The following is a 19,319-nucleotide window of genomic DNA, read 5'->3' as shown; positions in this document are numbered from 1 at the left end:
AGCCCTTTATACTCATGACCTTCTCAGTTCACCAGAGCTAAGGTCCGAAGCAATCAGGTCACTCGATTTTTACCAAGTACGAGGTGGTTTGGGTTAAGCACACACCGCCGTCTCTACTTTGGCAGTGGCTTTGCGGGAGGGCGATGTGTGCTAAGAGTGCAGCGTAACGCAGCCCTGTCCAGCCTACAGACTGGAGCCTTCTTTCCGGGGCACCCCGGACCGCAGGCAGGGGAAGGATGAGCTGTAGGTCATAGACACACAGACGTACTTGTGATCTTAATCGGGGGTGGGTGGTGGGTGTTTGCGTGACACTAACATGAAGTATCAGAGCCTCAGAAAAAATTGCTGTGCGTGCATGCGTGCGTGTGTGTGTGTGTATGTGTGTGTATAAACCCGCTCCCGCAAAGAAAGGGGCAGGGGCAGGGGGGAGGAGGGGAGAATCCAGTGCTGCTCGACTTCCCGGCCGGGCCACCACAAGCCCTCTCCATTCCGGCTGAGAGCATCGCCTTCACATTAGGAACTGAGCCCGGGAAGCCCCCGGCCTGTGCATTGCCTTGGAGAACCCGAGGGGCGGGAGAGGAGGAGGTGGAGGAGGAGGAGATCGAGCATCCTTCTCGACCCTCCTCCTCCCCCTTCTCTCCCTTCTCCTCCTCAAAACCCCCTCCCCGACGCTTCCCGCGCACACTTTCCTCCTCCCCTGGCTTGCGCTCCCCCCCCCATCTTCTCCCCAGGTCCCTCCTCCTGTCCCCCTCCCCTTCGGCTCCTTCCTCCTCCCACAGTAGCCGCTGCTTCCAAGGCGCTCGGAGATGGGCAGCGAGAGCGCGCGTAGCAGCAGCACTAGCTTGGGGGCCGCCGCCGCCGCCACTGATCTCCTCTTCCTCTGGGGCTGGACCACGCACCTCCCTCAGCACACCGCCGCCACGCAGTCCTCTCTCTTCGAGTCAATGGCGCTTTCCGCCTAGGACGGTGAGTAGCCTGGAAAGCGCAGCGGGTAAATCGGGAAGCTGGGGAGGACTAGAGAGCTTGCCCTTGGCTCTAGGAAAGGTTTGAGGGCATCCCTTAAACCACCTGCTGGGCCCACTCCCCCGCGCCTGGCGAGGGCGTTGGGGTGTCCTAGTGCTCCGGGGGCGCTTAACTGCCTGGGTGTTTGGGAGGGGGGGTGCAAGGGGATTCTGCTTGCACTTCACCTGTCAGCAACTAGAAGCATTTTGCACGTCCCTGGTCTTGGAAACAGGTTTGAGGCTGCTTGCTGCTTCAGCTGCCTTGTCCATGGTTCTTTCCCGCCCCTGAGCCCCTCACTTCTCTGCCTAGAAGGGACTCTCCCGCCAGTCTAGAGCAAAGGCTGACCCCGTGCTCTTAGTGCCCTCCTCGCATCACCCTTCACTAGGAGAGAGGGAAGGCTTAAAGCCTCATCTTTCTGAGCTAGGTTGTCTCTAAATTCCCCATCCGACACCTCGGCTTATATCCCACTTTTCCCAATGAACCTGTCTCACCCACCTTTGTCAACCTTCTTCCTTTAAAAAGCCTTTCAAGTGATTCCTCATTAAGCTGAGTTATTTTTCCACTAAAATTGGGCTCCCCCGGCCCTCTCTTCAGATTTACCTTATCCCTTTTATACAAAGTCTCTTTCTAGCTCTTCTGGTATTCACCTGCAGGAAATTGACAAGGACGCAAAACCAATAATCCTCTCTATATTTACTTTATATGCAGCTCAGGACTTAGACTTTTAAGCTTGGGTCCAATATATGGAAAATTATATTGCCTATTTATATTTTAAGAGTATTTCAATTGGTTGTTTATTTTAGATTACTAATGTATTGGGGGGAGGAGGGAAGTAAGCTTAGTCCAGCAACACATTTTTCTTCATAATGAGAGGGTCCCAGTTCTCCAGCTCAGATTTAAGACAATCAGTGTGGCCGAACTATGGCTTTCTTTCTTCTTGTGTAGCACAATTGAGCATTACATAGACTCACCAATCTTATTCCAAAAGGTAAAATATTATTTCCTGGGGGAAAAAAAGATAGACAAAACGCAACTTGAAGGGCTACCTTAAAACTGGACAGCTTTCTTCTGGCTTAATGACAGAAAGGTAGAAAATTTCGGAAAATATACTGAGTGCTCTTCTTTCTTCTGACTGAGGCTGGGTGTTGTGTAGTAACTCTGCGTCTCAACAGTTTTATCTGTAGAAGTGTTGTTATGGCAGCAGCCTTTATTCCTAAAACCTTGTACAATGTTTCTCTATTTCTAGTTGGTTTTGAGGGAAAATAGTGAGTTGTGTTCATTGAGTGAATATGATCAAGGAAGTGAGTGAGAAATGGCGAGGAGGAGGGGGAAAAAAGACCAAAATGTTAATGACAAAACTTAAATCCTTTATTTCCATATAGTCTTGTGTTAGTGCTTTGATTTTAAAAACAGGACCACAGTATTATATGTTTATATTTTAATTTCTCTGACAAGTCATTTATGTGAATTAATTCAGCTTGACTTTCTCTTAAAAAGAATCTTTGTCCAAGTACTGGACTTTTTTCCTTTTGGAATACTGAAATGCTTAAATTTCTATATTTTTTATCCATAAACAGAAGAAATAATAATACTTTAAAAATAAAGGTTCATTATTCCTACAGGTGTCTACTTAATTGAACAAACATGCCTTAAATGCCTACTATGTGCAATGCCCTGTGCCAGTGTCTGACTTAAGAAACCTATAGTTGGGTAGGTACAGATAGACAGATGGATGGCATGATAGAGAGATAGATGGTAGTAAATGATAAACAGTTATGTACATATTTATTCCTACATATCTATATATTAATGTATGTATATGCATAAAGTTTGGAGAGAACAAGTATCATTACTCTGTCAAGTCGGTGAAGATAAACAATCCAAGCTCTATCAGCATAAGAAATGGAAAGGGGAGAACTACTGAGCGATTATCACCTAGAATTATGCTGTGCTGAAAGCCACAAATTTCTTTCTCCCAAATAATGGAAGGGTCCTGTTCATTTTTTGGTGTGGGTTTTTTTATTCAATTTCCCAGGTAATTCTAAAGTGTTTTTCACTTCCTCTATTTAGATGGCAGCAAAGACCAGTGGTTGTTATGGAGATGCAATGATTCAGTCATTAGAAAGAGGGTCCTTTTAATGTAAATGTGGACAGCTGCAACCAAAGTCAATAGGGATTGTAGCTAATGATTCCATGCTTGAAGTTATTAAACATGAGGAATTTGTATTTAAATTTAGCTTTTGAAGAATACTGAAGATTGGCACTTAATCCTTGATTATTTTTCTTTACATAATATTTATAAGGTATGAACTTTGTGTTAGAAAGAACAGAAAGGTATGTAGCAGTTATATCTGAAACTGTTGCAAGTGATCGGTTTTTGAAGCTTTTTCATTGCTTTTTCTGTGGGGAAATAGAAAAATAGTTAATATGTATACATTTTCATAAGGAAAGAATGTGACACGCATTGAAAAAGGTAATAAACACATATGGACAATAAGGAAAAAATTTTTGATCATTATTTTTGATCACTTATTGACTATTATAATGTTTACACAAATTAATGCAAGTAGAATCAATCACGTAATAAGATATACTAGAAAAATATTATAAATGCTGAAATGTTTTAAAGAATCTTTTTAATGGTAACAATGGTGGTTAAAACAAAATTCTAAAGGACTATCTGAATGCTACTTCAAACTATGAGTAATTTTCTCTACATTATAAGTGAACTAGAACTTAGAAAAATTTTGTTACTTCATATGTTTGTAGTTTTATTGATGGTTTCCATAACAGTTAAATACTGAAATGGGGGGGGGGGGAAGGGAGGGAAGGGAGACAAGCAACAGAACTTACAAATGATACTTGGAATATCCAATATCATTAAACTAAATCTTATAGCATATCAGATACTTAACACCTTAAAGACATGAGGACTGGGCTGCATTAGAAATAGTAAAATGAAAATAGAGACAGTTATACAGATAATTTGTACTAAGCCATGACTTTTGTTTTATATTATTAGACATTTAAAGTTTCCAACTTTTTATTGTAGAACTGGCTCTAAGCAGTGCTATTAGTTTATCACTATGTGAGTGATCAGACCTTGGGTTATTGGATATCAGGTTTTTTTAAACTTAGATTTTAAGAAATGTCTTTAAACCTATATTAATTATAGCAGAAAACATGAACTTTCCTTTTCCAATGGAATTATTTTATTTGGTAAAACAAAGGAATTTTATAGTGTTCATCTAAAATAAACAAGTAACAAAAACTACAATCTTTAATGGAAGTAAAGGAATTGTACTCCTGGGCCAATGAGAAGCACTGAAGTACTGGAGTGACCAAGATGGATTAGAGAGACACAAGGTTAAATACATTTCAACATGGAGAGAGTCCCATGGGAAACACAGCCTTAGGGAAGCTTCCATGCAAGTTGTTTTTAACAGCTGAAAATCCACAGAGAAGACTAGGGGAAGTTGGGGAGTGGTAACATCTGGTCAGAACTGGGGCTCCTTTCTTTTTTTAGCTATTTTGGAGAATTCTCCTTTTAACTGGTTTTGATTGCCCTCAGGCAGTTTGAAGTTCTGAAATCTGGGTAGGTCAATTCCTAGTCAGCTAATCAGTCATTCAAAAATACAAACCATTTCTTAATTCAAACTAATTTTCAAATTAAATAAATTAAAACAAACAAAAATCTTGAAAGAAGGAATATGCAAATCCCTAACCTTAAAATTAAAACTTTGGAAAGTAAGCTAAGAGTGTAACATATAACTAAGCAATTTAGGATTTTAGGAAGACAAAAAGATCCAATCCTCTGATAACCACTTAGGATGTTTTCATAAGTATGGCTATTTCTCATTTTTTCTTTTTGCATTAGAGATATTTTTATTTGTGTGAATATTTGCATTTTTATTTTCAATTAAAAGGTGCTCTACAACATAAAATTTCTAGGACTTATTTAATAGTTTAAAAAATCAGCCTCCCTAGTCGAGTTCAAAAATATAAAATTACTATACAATTATTTGCAATATGACTGCTGAATTTCTTGGTATTTGGTATATTAGGGCTTTCTATCTCAAAAAACAAAACCCCTTCACTAAAAGCAGATATGCAAATGAACATTCAAAAGCAATGTTGTGCCATATCACTGAAGAGTCACAATAATGTTCAAGTGATAAACTTGTACTATCAACTCAAAATTCCCATAGAGGAAAATTGTATTAAGAATATGCACAAATTTTGAGGCTACATTTGAATTTTAGAATTCACATCTATTTTCCTATAAAGTATGTTTGAATTATTTTCTTATAAAAGAACATTTTCATTGTATATATCTTAGAACAGGAAAGGGAGATTATTTGATCTAAACCCAGTTTTATAGAGAAGAAAGGTCCAAATAATTTAAATTATTTACCAGGGAAATACAATTAGCCATTAATGAGTCAGGATGAGAAGGCCCAAGTCTCCTAATTTCTTATCCAATAACTCTTTATATTAAATAACACTGTATTTATTTTTATAGAAAAAAAAGTAAGTTAGCTATTCTGTTCTACAAGGAATATCATGCTTGAAAAAAGTTTGCTAGTTGTAAAAATAAAGCTTTATATTCTTCATTATTTATTAATACATTTCTGGTCAGGAGACATTGTTGCACATAAAGAAAATTATATGATATAAAGGTGATAGAAAGGAGGGACAAGATTTAATAAGAGTAATGGGGGAGGTCTTTCCTAATATGTTTTTCTATTGTAGAATGTGTGTGTGTGTGTGTTGTGGGAAGGGGTAGTTAGATCAGGGTTTCTTAATGAGATTCATGGACTCCTAAAGTATGAATGGATAAGGAAAAAAATACATCTTTATTTCAAGATAATTGGTCTTCTTTGTCATCCTACATATTTTATATATTTAAAATTAATATTCTGATAAGGGCAACAAAGGGGTTCATGACACTAAAAAAGAATAAGTAATCCCTGGATTAGATTATCTCTAAGGGCCTTTTAAAATTTTAAACCATGCAGTGGGTGGAGGCTAAAGGCTGATCGATATGGCTTCAAATCTTACTCAGTAAAACTATTTATATGTTATATTAACTTCAACCTCATTTTCTTCATCTTAAAAATGGATAACTATTGGGCTTTTTTTGTTTTGTTTTGTTTTTGTAGCCTCTGTGTGTAAAATGTACCTAATTTATAATAAATGCTTCTTAAATGAATGAATTTATTACACATTTGCATTGTTATATATTATCTCCCAATGTTTCCTCCTCACCACCCACTCAAATTGTTTGCCTAACCAATAGTGGAATCAGTATGCTCATTAGCTTTGTTTATAGAGAACACTGTAGTAATATTTTATACCTCAATTCACAAATTGTGTCTGTGAAGGAAAGAAAATGTTGAATTTTTAAAAAGTCAAAGGGTGGTGAGATTTTAAGGACATTCCAGTTTCTTCAGAACAGATATCACAGCAGCTAAAGAGCCCAGAATTGCCTGTCCATCATTAATGGCTGTGGTTCTGGGTCCATTTGAGAGACAGACCATTCCTTGCCACTCATTTATATAATCGAATCCAGAAGTTGTTAAACTTTTTATTTGTTTTGTGGACAGTTTATAGATCTCATCTCAGAATAGTATTTTTAAGTGCACACTATAAAATACATAGATAGGATTACAAAGCAAACCAAATATATTGAAATGAAGGTGTATATATATATATATATATAAACCAAATATATTGAAATGAAGGTATATATATATATATATATATATTTTTTTTTTTTCTCATCCAGGTTTGTTAACTCACCTCCTCCAAATCTATCCACAGAACCATAAAGGATTTCCTAGGGGGATCCTAGGGTATGAATCCCTGGCTTAGTTTCTTAGGAGAAAAAATACTATTTAGTCCATAACTATTGAAAACATCTAGAACAAAGTTTCTCAAGCTACAGTCTATAAAATTGTTTTTAAAAGCTGTTTTGATAACCATATTGCAGTATAATTGGTTTACTTGGTAATCCTTTATATTTTATGCACTTAAAAACATTATTCTGAGAATAGTCGACAGGCTACCAAACTGACAAAGGAGTCGATGAAATAAAAACAAAACATTAAGAAACTCTGGAATATATATATGTATAAATTTCAAGAATTTAGTGTTGTCCTTCAGCTGTTCTAGTCTCAATGGAAATAGGGGACATGGGAATTTCCCAAATGATCATAGCTCTTATTGGATTGGAGTGTCCCAACTGATTATAGCTTCCTGTGAATTCATGTTTTTAGGCATCCTAATACCTCCCAGTTCTATCTTTGCCTAAGTTACCTGGAAGAGGTGTATATTCAGTGCATCATGTTTTATAGTAAATGAAGAAAACTTAGAACTATGTATAAATATTAACTTGATATAACAAGGAACTGAAATCTCACCCTGCTGTAACAAAGTTCCCAGGGAATAGCCTCACAGATTCTTAGTGTTAGAAGGGGCATTAGAGACCCTCCAATTTGACTCCTTACTTAAACCACAATCTCCAGGACAGTACATTTGATCAGCCAGCCTTTGCTTTAAGACTTTATCAGTGAATAAAAGCCAACTACTTTGTGAAACATCCATTCAACCATTATTAGCTCTAATGATTAGTATGCTTCTTTAGATCAAACTACAATTTGCCTCCTTCCAACTTTTATCCATTCCTCCTTGTATTGCTCTTTGCCAAAAAGAATAACATCTCATTTCTCTTTCATATGAAAATCCTTCATGTAGACAGCTATCATTTCCCCATTACAATTTCTCTTCTTTCAGACTAAATATTCAAAGTTCCTTCAATTGATTCTTATAGGGTATTATTTGAAAAGTTTTTGATTGCCCTCTTCTGGTTAGTCTCCAGCTTATCAATGTCTTCCCTAAATTATGAGGTTCAGAAAAAAAATTAATATTTCATACATGGTCTGATGTGACCAAATGTGGGGAGAATGCAGGGCCACAGCAGTTCTATCATTTCACCCCACTCCTAAAGTCCTGTAAGTTATGCCTCTCTTAATGCCATTCAAGATATTATTTAAAAAAACAAACAAACAAAAAAACTTTGGCTGCCATATCACACTTACACTGAATTTTCAGTGCACTAAAACTTTCCTATAATTTTTAGATAATACCGACCCAAGTCAAAATCTATCTAAATTTATCATAGTTTAGCCCACAGCTTCCTATCTTTTTTCATAAGAATTCCATGAGAGGCTTTATCAAATGGTTTGTTGAAATCTAAAGAAAACTATATTGATGCCATTCCTTTGATCTTCCTTTTTAATAACCCTGTCATAAAAGCAAATTATATTAATTTTGGCATAATCTTTTCTTGATGAAGATGTGCTGGCCTTTTCCCCCTGATCATTCCTTTTATAAATGTTCCCATTTACCTTCTTCATATGTTCAAGAATTTAATAGCAATTAAAGTCAAGCTCATTTCTCTGTAGTTTGAAAGTTCTATTTTCTTCTCCTTTTTAAAGAATTAGGATGACAATTGCCCTTCCCTAATCCCTAATTCTTTCTGTACTTGAAAATCTAATCTTGTTCCTTCTTTTCTTGGGAATGAAATTGGCTTCCTAACCCTCCTTATTTCAAAATTATCCCAACCATCTTCTTGAAAAGTCTTGAACTTGTTCCTTCTTATACTTAGCCGTTTCCTTTCTACTATCATGTGTGCCTATGTGCATAAACAATAATAACAATAATAATAGTTAGCATTTATATACTATATACTAACCTCACTAAACCCTGAGCATCTAGGTGGCAAAATTGATAAGAGTACCAGGCCCGGAGTCAGGAACTGTTATTTTTATGAGTTCAAATCCAGCCTCAGATGAGCCAAGAAAATCCCAAATGGAGTCACAAAGAATCATACATGACTGAAAAATGACTTCACAACAACAAAAATATACTAAGCACTATAATTTTATCTTACTTCATTCTTGGAATAATCCTGGGAAATAGGTCCTGTTATTTTCCCAGTTTTTATATGAGAAAATTGAGGGAGATAGCAGTTAAGTGATTTGTCTAGGATCAAATTGTTAATGTGCCTGAATTTGAACTCAAGCTTTTCTGACATCAGACCTGGTGTTCTATCCACTAGCTGCCTCCATGCAAAAGCTCAGCATTCTTCCATTATCCTGGACTTTGGATCAGGAAGTGCATTGGCACATGCTTTTGTTAAAAGAATGGATTCTGTAGATTTTAATGCTCTGTGTTGCTAGGGGGTTTCAGAAGCAAGTGCCTAGCCTGATGTAATCACTAGAAGGAAGGAGGAGATGAAAAGTGTGTTAAGTTTTCTGTATGCTCATTCATAACTGAGGTTCATAGTTCTGAAGTACTAGTTATATTGAAAACTGAAGGAAGAAGCAGAGCATGTCACAACTGGATTACTTGTCACAATAGAGCTATTATTGTATTCCTCCATGGATACCCTCAATAGACTACAGCATGGATTTACTAAAGTTAGTTTTTTCTTATAATGAACTATTTATTGATCTCATCCTACTGTTTTAAAATTCACCAATCCCAGACCATCAAAAACACATTTTGGGGTAACGTGTTATATAGTACATAGTTAACATCTTTATATATTGTTCTGTGATCTCACAGGTTCATAAATTTAGAAGTGAAAGAGACTTTATTAGTTACCTAATCAAATATCTTTATTTTAGAGATGAATAAACCAAAGCTGAAAGATTTTAAATGATCTTTATTTAAAATCAAATAACTAGTAAAAGACAGAGCTGAGATTTAAACCTAGTTTCTTAGACTGTAATTCTGGGATCTCTTCATAACATCACATGGTCTCCATCTTATTGATGTTGGTCCTATCATGGATGAAAATAGATCACTTTAGGAATTTAAATGTCTCTGTCACAGGGGATATACTATGCCAAGTCCGGTAGTGGGCAGGATTCCTTACCATTGTTAAAGTCCTCCAGAAGTTCTTTTTTGTGGAAAACATAATGCTGATTTGCATGAAATGCCAGAACACTATAGGGATTTTGCAATAAGATCTCTGGTCACTCAGCAGAGATTCGAATAATATCATATGTGATGTTTTAGGTAAGAAAAGGATTATTCCATGCAACTGAATGGGCAACCATTGAGTTAAATCATCAGCACCTCTCTTGGACATGCACAGAATGCATGGAATATAATGACTTAAAATTTAAATTAATTAGAAGATTACTGAATTCCTTTGAATTTAGGAAATTGTGCAATGTTTTCAGCAATCTCTGCTATCAAAACAAAAACAAAACTACAGTTCTTAAATTAATATTGTCCAGTGATGTGATGGTGTTATTTGAAAACAAAACTTGAAACTAAATGAGCTGTGAAGAATAGATTTTTAAACAATTCAAAATTAAGCAAAATACTTAAAGGATCCATTCTTTTTTCTTTAAGCATCAGATTAAAATTTATAACAGATTCTTCAAATGAACTGATGGGTTCTTATTGAGCTTCTATTACAAGGGACATTTTATTAGGAACATTTGTAAAAGCAATAGAAGGTGATTTCTTTACCTTCAACTGCCCATAGTTTGGAAAAGAAAACACATAAAATGGATACGACAGGAGTAATTACAAAGTCATATTTTAGTTGCCAAAGCAAAGTAATAAAATGTCCATCGATATGTAGATGCTAAATGGATACAGAATAAAAGATTATTTTCAAGGTCACGAACAGTTAGAAATTCTGTTGGTATTCATCAATTTATCACAGACTGTCCTGAGTTGACAGTTTTTAAAAAAATTATTCAAGAAATAGCTTTAGCTGGTTTTCATTGTTGTTAAAATTTATATACATTTGTACATATTATAAATGTTTGTATATATACATATGCTCAATAAATTTTATATATGTATATATCTAAGTATATATATATATGTGTGTGTATTCTTATGTACACAATTATACATACAAGAAAATGCTAACTCCCAAGAAGTTGACTTTTGTGCATAAGAATCCTTTATCATTTTATTTTCTGTTGCAAATTTTCACTCATAAGTGTGAGACCAAGTTCAGTGATGTGACCTTATTTTGTTTTATGAAAAATTGGGGAATCCTTTAGGTTCCTAAAGATAATGAATTTCTTTTTTTAAATCAAAGGATATGAACAGTGAGCCAAACTGTAGTACAATTTACACTTATTAGCCAAAGAGAAACATTTTATATGGTTAACTTCCATAATCATAATGGGCATTTATAATTCATGTTTCAGTTTGATCCACTGGGTTTTTTTTTCTTTTTTGATTATTCTTTTTCCCTTTTCCCTTTTTTCATTGTCATATGCCTAGCAGCATATATGGGAGAATTTAAACTATGTAACAACAAATTACCCGTTCAAGAAAGTATTTATGCGCATATATGTATATGTATATATATATATATATATATATATATATATGTGTATGTGTGTACACATATATATGTGTGTGTATGTATATATACACACATATAGAGATAGATATATTAGTAGAAAAAAGTATATTCATCTTTTCTTTACTTCCTTGTAAATTGTTCTTTTGTTCTCTGCTGCACAGCATCTTTATTTTTTCCCCTTTGATCCCACCAAGCAAGCTATAGTTGAGAAATGATATATTTATGTATACCTATGTAAATATATACATACACATGCATATGCACACACCTCTACTTCCACACACACACATTTCTTTCCTTTCCCTGCTGACTCCCTTCTGAGTCTGCTCCTTACCTTGCCTTGCTATTACTTAACCTTCCCTACCCATAGATCCCTCCCTGGTTTTCTGGAGAGCTTGAAGTGTACTTAACTATTCCACCATCTTCCCAGAATCCTTTAGCCTGATGCATTGTTTTAATGCATCTTACCTGAATTTGGTGAGCCTCTCATTAAAAAGAAAAATTGTAAATTGAGCTTTCACTTAAAATGCTTCTTCAGCAAACCCTCATTATTTAGTAGAAATTTGGTAAAGGTTAGTTGAATTGAATTGTTGAATGAATTGGTAAGTACAAGAATGCAGACCATAATTTCCCTATTCCTTAGTGGATAGTTTAATGAGTTTTTATAGCCCAAATCACTATCTCCTAAAAGTTAGCTAATTTTTGTCTACCATTGCTTATATTTTAAACTTTGTGCATGTTGGTAAAACTTGCCAGAATTTATGCTTCATTAGTGTAGACAAGTATACAGCAAGATTGCCTACCTTCCTGCTATTATAAGCCATTTGAATAGTACTTTAGTGACTCCCAGGTTAAGGAAAAAATAATACAAGCAACAAGGGGAAAAAAAAGATTTAAATACTGTGGAACTACAGTTAGGTTAATATAAAATCTAGCAGCTTCTATATTAAAAGACTGAAGGGCTTGGGACATTATATTTCTTTTTTTCTCTGTAAATTTCTTTAAACTTAAATACAAAATGAGAAAAGAAAAAGAAAAGCATTGCCATTTACACACAACATGAGAAAATTCAATATAAAAATAAATAAATTTCCATTTCAAAAAATCCTATATCATAAATTTACTATACATTATTTTCAAAGCTGCCCAGTTTTTCTTTGCTTCCTTGTTGGCTTTCTTTTGTTCTCTGCCTTGCACTTTTTATTTTTCCCCTCTCTCCTCCCACTACTCTAAGAATATTACAATTAAATTTAGATATTAGGTATACATGTAGATATCTATAAACAAATGCAAATATACACATATATAGTCATATATAATATATATAAGACCATACTAGTCTTATTTGTTCCTATCATCTGTTTCCCTGAAGGTAGATAGCATCTTCCTTAATAAGTCCAAGTCTTTCCATGTTTTTTTTCTAAATCAACCAGCTCATCATTTCCTATACCACAGTAACATTGCAACCCAATTACATCCTATATGAGAGATTGTTTATGAAACTTCCCTCCTCCCCCCAATTTTCTTCATTCTTTCTATTCTTGGCTGCATAGGTTTTATTTATACAAGGAAATTTTAATTCAAAATAATCAAAATTATCCTTTTTACACTTCAACAATGCTCTCACCTTGTAATATAGTTTAAGGTGTGATACTGTTGAATCAATTTCTCTTACATCTTTTTTTCCCCCTGGTTTCTTTGAAGTCCTTGATTTTTTGTTGTTGTTGTTGTTGTTCTTCCAAATGAATTTTATAATTTTTTGTAACTTAAAATAATTTTCAATAATTTAATTTGGATGATATCAAATAAATAGATTAGTTAGATACAATTGCTGTTTAAAAATTTACATTGGTTTTACCTATCCATGAACAATAACTATTACTTCAATTATTTAAATCTGAATTTATTTGCATAAAAATATTTTATGTTTTTGTTCATATAGTTCCTCTCTGTTTTGGCAGATATCCATTCGGATATTATAATATTATCTAGATATTAGCACATTTATAAATACTTATATATTTTCCTCCTTCCTATTTTTCCTTTCTATCCTTCTCACCCTATTTACCTTTTTCCTCTTTACTCCTCTGCTTTGTTTCTACCTGCTAACTTTCCCTCCTATTCCTTAGACTACTCATCCCTCTAGCAGTTCCTTTCTTTTCCACTCTTCACACCCTAATCCCCATGCTCTCTTATTTCTTTTTGAATTTAGGAAACTTTTATACCCTTTTAGATATGTGTTTGTGTATATATACATATATGTTCCTTTTTAACCCATTCTCAATTTCTCAATGAAAGTAAGGTTTCAGCATTATCTACTCTCCCTGCACTAGCTTCTTCTGTATCTAATTTTCCTTTTATGCCACGTTTATGTAAGGTAATTATTCCTTTTTTTTTTTCTCTCTCCACACAATTTTATTTTTTCATAGTCACCATATAATTATTTGGCTCAGCCCACACCTTTCTTTCAATTTACCCAAATAATGATGAAAATCTTAGGAATATTGTTTGTTTTCTCATATGCAAAGTAAACAATTTGACCTTATTGAGTTTTTTTAGAATAGTTCTTTAATGTTTATCTTATATTTCTCCTGGGTATTATGTATCAAATTTTCCCTTAAGTTCTGGGGGTTTTAAAACAATGAAAGTCTTGGTGTTCATTAAATATCCTTTTTTGTTTTTCATTCAAGATTATAATTAATTTTGCTGGGTAAGTTACCCTTGATAACTTTTGCTTTATGGAATATAGTACTCTATGTGTAATCCTTATTGTAAATAGTTGATATGTACTTTTTTTTTTCTTATTGCTTCAATATTTTCTCCACAGCCCAGGAGCTCTGAAGCTTGGCTATGCTATTCCTTTAAATTTTCCTCCTATGCTTTCTTTCAGAGGGTGATAAGTGGATTTTTTTTTTCTCAATTTCTACTTTGTTTTCTTGTTTTAGAACTTCAGGCCAATTTTCCCTGATAATTTTTTGTAATATATCAAAATTCTTTCCTTATCACAATTTTTAGGTAGTCTGACTTTTCTTATATTATTTCTCCTTATTGCATATGACCTATAATATAGCATTTTCACTCTTTCTATTGTTGTTTACTTGCATTTTGTTTTCTTTTAAAATTTTTTCCCTTCTTGATCTGATTTTTCTTGTGCAGCAAGATAATTATACAACTATCTATACATATATCTAACATATATTTTAACATATTTAACATGCATTGTACTACCTGCCATCTAGAGGAGGGCATGGGGGGAAGGAGAGAAAAAGTTGGAACAGAAGGTTTTGCAAGGGTCAATGTTGAAAAATTGCTCATGCATATGTTTTATAAATAAAATGCTTTAAATAAATAAATAAAGATAGATATAGATATAGATGTAGATATAGATATATCCTTGATCTGTTCTCCAAATTGGTTGTTTTTCTGATGATATTTCACTTTCTCTTTTATTTTTTCATTCTTTTGATTTCTTGATGTTTTCAAATTTCATTAACTTCCCCTTGCCCAATTCTAATTTTCAAGGAATTATTTTCTTCTTATATTTTTCATTCCCTATTTCCAGTTAATTGACTTTTCATAATTTTCCTGATTTTCTTGGATTGCTCTCATTTTTTCCCTTGATCTCTGTTATTTGATTTTTAAAGTTTAAAAAAAAAATTAGTCTAAGAATTATTTTGCTTAGGTCCATTTGATGTTTATTTATTTATTTAAAAAGGAGTGATCTTTTTAGTTTCATTATCTTCCTCTGAATATGAACCAAGTTCTTCTCTATCTCCATAATAACTATCTATAGTTGGGTTCTTTCTCCTTTGCTTACTCGTTTTTATTTATTTATGTAATATTTATTTTCTTTTTTTAGCAACTATTAGTGTAATCACTGAGGTATGAGGAATGATATCCCAAAGCCTCAGGTCCTTCTTACTGTTATTTTCTAAGGTCTGTTTCAGGGTACAACCTTAGATTTACCTCTCTACTCCTCCTAAGCTATGACTAGGGCCCCCAGTCACACTGTACTATAAATGATCTTGCTCCCTGTACTCAGCCTTTTTGGTGTCTTCCAACTATAGTTGTCCTCTCTTCCATGGAACTGAAATCAGGGACTCTGATCTCCTGGAAGTCCCACAGTCACCAGAGTCCACTGCTCCTTGGTACTACGCTCACCAGATTGTTTGCTATTTCCCTGAAGGCACAGCCTGGAAAGCATCTAGTCAGCCTAGCTGTGATTGACATCCCTCAACAGTGAAAAGTCCTTCAATATTTTATTGCTCAGACTTCCCCCACACACTGTCTGAAGTGAAAGTTTCTAAATCTGAGGCTACCTCTCCATTCAGCTGGTTTCAAGGATTATGTCCTGTTGATTTTGCAGAGTCTGCCGGGAGGTGTTTGCACTAGTTAAACCTCTGCCTATGGAGGTTGAGCCTTTCCTGGAGTGTTTTCAAATTGTTTTAGCAGGACAACTCTCATTTTGGTTCTGTGGCTTTAAGAAAATATCCTGTCTTTTTTTGTGAATCAGATTTGGCGAATTGAAAGTTTTCTGTCCTATTCCAACATCTTCCCATAATCCTATTGGAACATTATATTTCATATAGTAAAGGAACTTGGTTTACAACCAAGAATAACTTATTTTGGAAAACTGAATATACTCCTGAATGGGGAAAAATGGATATATAATGAATTGAAAGAATTTCAAGCATCTGACAAAAAGGTCAGAATACAATGGAAATTCTGACATAGAAGATTCAGAAGAAACTTAAGATAAACATTATAAGGGACACAATAAGGTCAAACTGTTTACTTCTTATGTGGAAAAATGTTATTGTTATTTGGCTAGTTTGAAAGAACAGACATAGACAGAAGGCTCGAGATTGAGTATGATAGGGTGATTCTAAAAAATAAAATTGGCTAGGGAGAAGTAAAATGGAGGCAATTATCATACAAATGAGCCATGAATGGAAGAAGTGTTAGAGTAAAAGCAGGTGGGGATAGAGAATTAGTGGTGCTGAGTTAAACAGGGAATAACATATATCTACAAGGGCATAAAAATCTAAATTTATAAAGAAATACGAGGGTAAAGGGACAGAATAATGGATGGACTTCTAGAAATGTTCATTGATCAAGAAGTAGGAGGGTAGAAGGAGAAAATAAGAGAAGAATTCTTAGAAAGTTTGTGGATTAAGAAGGTGGTAGAAGAAAATTACACCGGGGGATTGAATAAAGAGAGGGTGGGAAGAATAGTGAGGGAAAATAGGATGGAGGGAAATACACAACTAATAATTATAACTTTGAATGTAAGCAAGATGGATTTAGCCATAAAATGGAAATGGTTAACAGAATGGATTAAAAATCAGAATCTGACAATATGTTGTATACAAGAAACACATTTTTTTTTTTAAGTGAAAGATATAGAGTTAATATAAAGGGCTGGAGTAGAATTATGCTCCATCTGGTGCATATAAAAGCAAGGGATAACAATCATGATCTCTGATAGATTTAATTAAAAGAGACAAAGAAGGAAATTGCTTTCTGATAAAAGTTACCATAGAAAAAGAAGCAATATCAATACTAAACCTATATGTACTAAGTACTATAGAATCAAAATTTTTAAAGGAAAAGTTGAATGAATTATAGGTAGAAATAGTAATATATACTATAATGAGGGGATTTTAACTTTGCCCTCTCAGAATTAGTTTAAATCTAAACAAAAAATAAATAAGAAGGAAGTTAGGGAGGTGAATAAAATCTTAGATAAACTAGATATGATAGATATTTTAATAGAAGTGAATGGGAATAGAAAGAAATACCACCTTTTTCTCAGCCACATATTAAGGCATAAGAACTTTATAGTCAAATGCAAAAAAAGCAGAAATATCAAATATATTCTTCTTAGATTGCAATACAATAAATGATTAGGAGACCACAAAAACAGATTAAAAACTGGTTGGAAGCCAAATAACTTAATCTTAAAGAATGAGTGGGTTAAAGAATAAATTATAGAAACAATAATTTCATTAAAAATAATGATAATAATGAAGCAACATATCAAAAACTTATGGGATGCAGCAAAAGCAATAATCAGGAATATTTTTAATCTCTAAATGATTATATCAGTAAAATAGAAAATTATCAGATCAATGAATTGTTATCATGAACTCTTCAAAGTATGCCTTCTTTTGCATAATATTCTTTTTTTTTATTCCATTAGTATTACTCAAGGCCAGCTTTATAGCAGAGTTAATCTAGCTAGATATGCACGTGTGGGTGCAGGTGTACAGATATGTGTGTGTGTGTGTGTGTGTGTGTGTGAGTGTGAAGAGAGAGAGAGAGAGAGAGAGAGAGAGAGAGAGAGAGAGAGAGAGAGATTATTGATTGCTAACTTCTCGAGGGATTTGAGGAATTCCAAAAGTTTCAACATTAATCTTCTGGGCCTTCTATTTTACCTGTTATGATAAAAAGGCATGACTTTGTTCTTGATAAGAAATTGTTTTTGATAGCAAGATTTTGAATACATGCTGGTTAAAATTTTGTGTCAAAAAGTTTTTATATCTTTTTAGTGATTTTCCTAAAGGATAGTATATACTTGTCTTATTTTTTTTAATCATCAACAAGCATAGAAATTTTAACATAAAGGGGAATATTATATAAAATGGTAAACTTTTGTCATGAAATGTTTTCTTTTTCATCATGTATGTCTTAGGTTTTTGGTATAGTTCTGATTTAACTCCAATACTTCCCTGCTTATATATGACCCATTTTGAATTTGCTTTTTCTCTTATTTGTTTTTTTAATGATTCATTGATGCTCTTTTTTTTCTCTTCTCTGTCTTTTTAAAGAAAATGATTCTATTTTTTTCTTGATGGCCCCAACCATTATATGTGTAACAGTTGCCTGGTGCTTATTTTCCTAACTGCTGTTCTTCTGCCACTGACAGATGGGTTCCCCAGAGAGCAGGTGACTACTTTTCTTCTCCATTTTCTAGGATAACCCTCAGGAATTGGAAGTGATTTTCAAGTCCTAGTGCTCATGAGCTGCCATCTAGTATACTCCCTATTGATTATCAATTTGCCAGCTTAAGTTAATTATCTTAATTAATAAAATAACTTAATTAATTAGAAAAGAATGAATGAGTATAAACTGAAATAGTATAGTAAGAATAAAATTTTATTTGCCCCAAACTTTAGGGCATGCTTTTCCACACACAAGATTCATAAGGAAATAGGGTTAAAGATCATATATGGTCAAGGGGTAATTCACAGTTTCTGATTTTTGAAAATCTTTTCTATCCCTATGGAGTCCTCATCAAGTTCCCCTAAAGGATAATTCTATGTTGTATTCTGAAGGTTAATGCTTTTTATTGCTATAGTTCTCCCATCTAGAAAAAGTCATACTCCCTGAATCTCCTTTTTGTTAGAATGTATATTTTATCCTTTCTAAGCTCCAAGCAGGATGCATTGTTTCTTATTGTCAGTCAGTGAATACACATTTATTAAGCACCTACTATATGTCAGGGACTGTGCTAGGGATAAAAAGAAAGGTAAAAGCATATTTCTGATTTCCAATTACATGATCATTGTGGAGAAGACGAATATGACACTCCCTTTGCACTTACTTGTCTTTCAGCCCCCTTCAATCCTACTTCTCAATAGTACAAGTCTAGGTATCTGTGTCTTCAGCATGCTTCCAAAGCTTTACTATTTTCCTGCATCATATAAAGACACAGAGATATGTTTATTTCTTTCGATCGATTTGAATGTATTTTTTTTTATTATAACTTTTTATTTACAAGTAATATGCATGGTAATTTTACAGCATTGACAACTGCCAAATCTTTTGTTCCAATTTTTCCTCTCCTTCCCTCCACTCCCTCTCCCAGATGGCAGGTTGACCAATACATATTAAATATGTTAAAGTA

At 34.1% G+C, this 19,319-nt stretch overlaps 1 protein-coding gene across 2 annotated transcripts in view; it reads left to right on the top strand.

Moving 5' to 3' along the window:
• Positions 1-761: 761 nt before the first annotated feature.
• FUT9 (fucosyltransferase 9) overlaps positions 762-19,319 on the top strand; it is a 262,897-nt gene continuing 244,339 nt past the window's right edge. For both annotated transcript variants that reach the window (XM_031964510.1, XM_031964506.1), the window contains exon 1: positions 762-966. The gene's annotated coding sequence lies outside the window, so the exon portion shown is untranslated. The remainder of the gene's footprint in view (positions 967-19,319) is intronic.

This window comes from Sarcophilus harrisii, chromosome 4 (genome assembly GCF_902635505.1).
Source record: "Sarcophilus harrisii chromosome 4, mSarHar1.11, whole genome shotgun sequence".
NCBI classification, from domain to species: Eukaryota; Metazoa; Chordata; class Mammalia; order Dasyuromorphia; family Dasyuridae; genus Sarcophilus; species Sarcophilus harrisii.
The sequence above is the reverse complement of the archived record's forward strand: the minus strand, read 5'-3'. Positions and strand labels throughout refer to the sequence as shown.